This window comes from Cibotium barometz, chromosome 1 (assembly GCF_041138505.1).
Source record: "Cibotium barometz isolate CiBa-2024 chromosome 1, ASM4113850v1, whole genome shotgun sequence".
Classification (NCBI taxonomy): Eukaryota; Viridiplantae; Streptophyta; class Polypodiopsida; order Cyatheales; family Cibotiaceae; genus Cibotium; species Cibotium barometz.
Genome location: NC_141046.1, coordinates 55,736,498 through 55,742,433, shown reverse-complemented (window position 1 = coordinate 55,742,433; position 5,936 = coordinate 55,736,498). Strand labels below are relative to the sequence as shown.

General features: G+C 39.5%; 1 pseudogene across 1 annotated transcript; it reads left to right on the top strand.

Moving 5' to 3' along the window:
* The first annotated feature begins 363 nt into the window (after positions 1-363).
* On the top strand, positions 364-3,380 carry LOC147642199 (protein DETOXIFICATION 16-like; annotated as a pseudogene). The gene is made up of 8 exons (XR_015262277.1): positions 364-670; positions 767-1,306; positions 1,710-1,796; positions 1,913-1,969; positions 2,112-2,350; positions 2,418-2,526; positions 2,689-2,775; positions 2,854-3,380. The product of XR_015262277.1 is annotated as a protein DETOXIFICATION 16-like (transcript).
* Positions 3,381-5,936: the final 2,556 nt, after the last annotated feature.

Below are 5,936 nucleotides of genomic sequence, written 5' to 3'. Positions count from 1 at the left end.
ATTTAGTATGATCCGTATAAACATAATTACAACTAGTGGGTAACAGGTACTTTGCACATTTTTGGAGGACTTACAAATTCAAATTTTACCTAAACGTCTTCCTTATATAAGATAGAGATAATAGAAATGTATATACGCATACTTTTTATGTCACAAAAGCTGCAGAAACCCTATCAAATTCACCGTGACCAGCAATGATAGCACTATTGCATGCGCCTCCAGGATCTTGCTGAAGCTCTTTCTGATACGCTAAAATGCCCTTGACAGGCAAGACATCCTTCAAATTTTGGCCATGGGATTATGCTGCAGCTTAGCTAGCTAATGCTATCTCACATTGCCCAACAGAATCCTAAGAGTTTCCCCTGTTTGCTCTAACGTATATTCATCTTTACCTGATGAAGAGACTGTTTTAAAGGATGGGTCTAATAGCAGCTCCTGGTTTTCGTTCCAGCATGAAGAGATGCCAACGGTTGAGTATATGGAGCCATGTCTCAGCTGGAAAGAGGTCAGAATGCAGAGTTCTTTGGCAGGTCCTCTGATTGTTGGCAATCTGCTCAGCTTCTGCCTGCAAATGGTGTCCATCACTTTTGTCGGTCACTTCGGCGAACTCGAACTCTCTGGCGCCTCCATAGCCAACTCCTTTGCCTCGGTTACTGGCTTCAGTGTAGTGGTATGTGATCACATCCCCTTTCATCAGTTATGTATGTATCAGATGACTCACATACACTTTGAATGTGGACTGACATGGTGTGATTTAATGGGGCAGCTGGGAATGGGTAGTGCTTTGGAGACTTTATGTGGACAAGCTTATGGAGCTGGACAGTATCAGAAGTTAGGAATTTACCTTCAAAGGGCAATCTTTGTGCTCAATGTAACCTCCATACCTTTAGCATTTGTATGGGCCAATATCGAGAGCATACTGCTTGCACTGGGGCAGGATGCCCGAATTGCAAGCAAAGCAGGGGTCTATGGAGTGTGGCTCATCCCCACCTTGTTCGCCTCCTCAACGTCACAGCCCTTTGTCAAGTTTCTGCAAGCACAAAGTCTTGTGACCCCATTGCTCTTGATCTCTTTGGGGACATCGCTTTGTCATGTGCTGCTGGTTCATGGTTTTCAAGTCTGGCCTCGGCTTTAGAGGGGCTGCTCTTGCATACAGTATCTCCTATTGGATCAATGTAGTGCTTCTTGCTCTGTATGTCACTCTCTCACGCCGTTGTGCTCGAAGTCATGCCCCTTTGTCTCTGAAAGCGTTGCATGACTTGAAAGCCTTCTTCAAGCTGGCAATCCCATCGGCTGCAATGATATGGTGTGTGTGTGTGTGGGGATATGTGTATGCACATTTCAAGCTTGTTGCAATAGCATTTTTATTGTTCTTTGTTGACGGGGAAGCATGCAATCAAGTCATATTATTATTGGGAATGCATAGCAGATTCCTACATGGCAACAAACTCAGAATTCCATTTAGCAGATGCGATCTGTATTTGGCTGCCTCGCATCTGAGTTGTTAGGGAATAATTAGCCAGTGGTCCACCTCTGACAATGTTGTCAGGGAATGGATGCTGGTTGTCCATTCTCCTCTTGGAAAATGGGTTGCAACTCCTGCCTCTCCCTGTTTTTCAAGGAAGAATGGACTCCCAGCATCCAGTCTCCTATTCATGCATCCTTATTTGGAATTATCTCACTCTTTAGCTGGCTGCTTGGCTTCTCAGTTTGCAATGGTGGTCGTACGAAGTTCTGGTCATCCTTTCTGGACTGCTGTCCAATCCAGAGCTTCAAACTGCAACCATCTCAATCTGGTGAGGTCTCATCTTCAGTTGTACAAAGATGGTTTGTCGTTTTCAATCGTAAAGACAATCAATCCACAGTATCGAGCTTGGTTTTTGACTATCCCTTCTGCTTTGTGAACACTCAGTGTGAGCACAGAATCATTGATCTTCATGTTGCCAATGGGTCTGGGTGCTGCTGCCAGGTGTGCGGATGGATACTCTCAAACCTATATTAGTCTTGGATATATTTAAGTTAATTTGGGTATGTTGAGTGATGTGCATTATTGCTCAATTTAATGCAGTCACTTAAGCTCTGAATAAGATTGTTCTGTATGGCTTTTTTAGCACAAGGGTGTCAAATGAACTTGGAGCTGGCCATCCACAAGCAGCCCGAGCAGCAATTACTGCTGCATTATTTCTTGTAGTGTCCGAGGCATTGCTTGTTGCAGGTGTACTGCTCTCAGTTCGGAATGTATGGGGCTTAGTTTATAGCAGTGAGAAAGAGGTTGTCGACACAGTAGCAGATCTCGTCCCCTTCGTCGCAGTCTCGACAACATTTGAGAGCCTACAAGCAGTTCTTTCTGGTACAATGCAAGCTCGGCTTGCAAGATTAAAATCTACATTTTTTTGAATGTGGATGGGGTATTGCAGGGGTTGCCAGAGGTGCAGGATGGCAACAAGCTGGGGCTTACATCAATTTAGGGTCATTTTACGCGGCGGGTCTTGTCTCGTAGCATTTGCAGCCCAATTTGGGGGAAAGGTTTGCCTCTATTGTGATCTTTATCATCTTCAAACTAGATTGTTGTGATAGATATTGGTAGGGGATTTGTCCAATGGCCTCAGCATTGAGTCAACAAGGCATATATATATATACATTTTACATTACCTTCACTATTTGTATGTGATTGTATGGTGTATGCAGGGTCTTTTGCTGGGGATGATTGTTGGTGCTTTTGTTCAGTTTGTTGCTTTTGTTTTTCTCACTCACTTCACGGACTGGTGCACAGAGGTAATTTTCCTGTCCTAAAAATGATAAGAGTTTGGTTCAAGACTTGATTGTCTTGTCTTTGTGTTGATGAATATGCAGGCTAAGAAAGCTGCAGCTCGTGTGGATGTTCTCCCATCAGCTACAGATCCACTTCTTCTCTCTCAGAAATGACCCAATTTGCCTGAAAGCTGTTTTCCACCATCTAAGACTGTATTCAGGGGATTTTACATGCTGGAAGGCGGCCCAATGTGGAGGCAATGCTCAATGTGCAAATGTACACTAGATCATTGGGAATTAGTAGTTTAAATTATAATCCTTCAAATAAGCACTAAATTATAATCCTTCAAATAAGCTCAATGTGCAAATGTACACTAGATCATTGGGAATTAGTAGTTTAAATTATAATCCTTCAAATAAGCACTAGATCTCATTAATAAATGAAAGATACACCATGCAAGCTCTTAAAACATATCCATACAATAGAAAGCATTGGGAATAGGTGGATTGGGTGGTGATGCATTATCCTATTAGTAGTTTAAATCAATAAGGCACTAGATCACGTTAATGAATGAAAGATGCGCCATGTAACCACCCCCCTCTTCTTGTGGAGTATTCGCTTTATTGGATATGAGAATGCAAAATATAAAAGATGATGTGTAGATCTAATGTCACATCAATATTCTCTCATACATTTCACCAAACTTAAAAACTTGGTAGTTTTGTCATCATTACATGGTTTCATTTAGGTAGCATCTCCTAGTTTGTTCATTCTCATGAGGATGTGCCTCAAGGTGTTGTTTGATTCATCATGTGCATGCTCCATGCAAACACGTTACAATGGCCTTTCTATGTAATATTGTTTACACATGTCCTTCATAGGGTACACCACATTCTAATGCATGTGACATCTCCTTAAGGCTTCATGTGCATGTTTTTGAAACAAAACTTGTAGGCAATGATCAAGAAAGACCAATAATTCATGGTTTCTCCTTTATACTTCAGACAACACCACCATCAATGAAGAAGTATAAAAGAAAGGCTTCTTGATAGAAGTTAAAATATATAATTGTTTCACCATTTGAAATATATCATTCTTTCACTATTTGAGATATATCATACTTTCACTACTTGAATTTTCTTATGGAAGCTTACTTGATTAAAGGGTAAATATTTTGGATATTTTTTTTAAAATTTTGAACATATTTATAAAACCCTAGTTATGTATCTTTTTATTCTTTGTTATCTTTAATCTTTTGAATCATCTTAATCTTATTTTTATTTTGATTACAATTATAGATTAAGTATAAAGATAACTTAATATTTGGTAGTCTAATGATTATAATTATGGATTATAGATTAAGTATAATTTCTTAGAGACTATCCATAAAGATTGTAGATTAAGCATAATTTCATGGAGATTATATCTATAAAGATAACCTACCATTTAGTAATCTAAGATTAGAAGACATGTACTTTCTTTAAATACTCTGTTAATGTACACTCAATGCACGCATGTATCTCATATTTATGTTTAGTGTACATTTGTAAAGGTTTCCATGAGGAGAAGTCATTGGTGCACGTGTCTTTGGTGGGAATCTCTGTTTAGATATTGATGGAGTCGTTATTGTGATCATTGATGGTTAGGAGATGGTCAAGGATGCAAGCGTTAGTTGTGGCCTAGGGTAGCGCCTTGGCTAGGGTGTCCCAAGAAGACCAACGGGCGGTCTCTCTAGTGGGAGTTCGGTGTGGCAGGAGCTCTTTTCCAGATAGTATAAGTTCATTATTATTGGGCGGTATCGGTTAACTGCATTTTGAAGGCGGTGTAAATGACCATGTCTATGTCTCGCGTTATTATATATACATCTACCATGCTACCTACATCACTATATATAGACATAGTTATCACATAAGCTAAGGTATCATAATTTTAAATTCTCTATTATCTATTGCATTGCCTATTGCACTTTATTTTGATATTTATCTTTTCCATGTGCTATATTCTTATATCATTTCAGAGCTTTAGGTGCTTTTAGAAAAAACAGTGTATAAAGTCTAGTCTTTCTTTCCATAGAATACTAGGAGTGATAGATTCTACCTCGATTGTTGCTCTTATACATTAGTATTGTGCATTTGTCCACTAGCTTTCATAGAAGGTAAGCTTGATGATGGGACAAACTACGTTCTCTAGAAATTCAAAATTAACGTCATTTTAGACTCTTATGAGCTTGACGAAATTGTTCTAGAAACGGATGCAGAACCAATGGGAACACTTGACTCCAATAAGATGCTACACTTCAGGCATGGAAGAAGCACAATGTTGATGCACTTGGTGCCATCGTCACCAGCGTAAGTGATTCTATTCTTACTTTGATTTAACACATAATTAAGTCATCGGAGGCCTGGACCATATTGAGAAATTATTATGAGACTTAGAATTAGACCAAGATTTAAAACGTGGAGAATCAGCTTGCTGTTGAGAAGTTTTTTTGAAGGAGAAGCTGTTGAAGCATTTATCACACGGATAAAAAATTTACAGGATCAAAAAGATGTTGTGGGGACTACAAAGGCTGGTGAGGAACTAGTCCAGAGGGTATTCGGATTCTTCCACAAAAGTACAATGGCTTAGTTATGGCATTAAACACTCAGGTTAGAGTACCATCTCTATCATTTGAAGAATTTAGTGCTATGTTGCTTGAGAAGAAGATGCGGTTGAAGACCCACGATAGTGGTGATCCTATTCGGCTAATGCTAAAAGAAAAGGTGCGGCATCTTCTGATGACAAGAAGAAGAAGCCAAAGAAGAAATTTCGATGAAGTTACTATCATTGTGAGAAGAAGGGTCACAATGTCAAAGACTACAGAAAGAAGTAGGCTAACGAGAAAAATAACACTGAAGTCTTCATGGAAGGGAAAGGAGTTAGTTAACAATGTGAAGACGAAGATCAAACTTTGGGTTGCACCATTGAAGAGGTATGCTCATCTGGTCAGGCTCCAGTTGTTGATGATCCATGGATTTTGGATAGTGAAGCATCTCGATACATGACCAGTGAAAAGAGCTGGTATAGTTCTTGGAAGCCTCTACATGAACCCATTAGTAATATTATTGGGATTAATGTTAAATGTCTAATCAAAGGGTCTAGAACCATATCTGTTGTAGCAGCTATAAGTGAAGAGAAGAAGTTC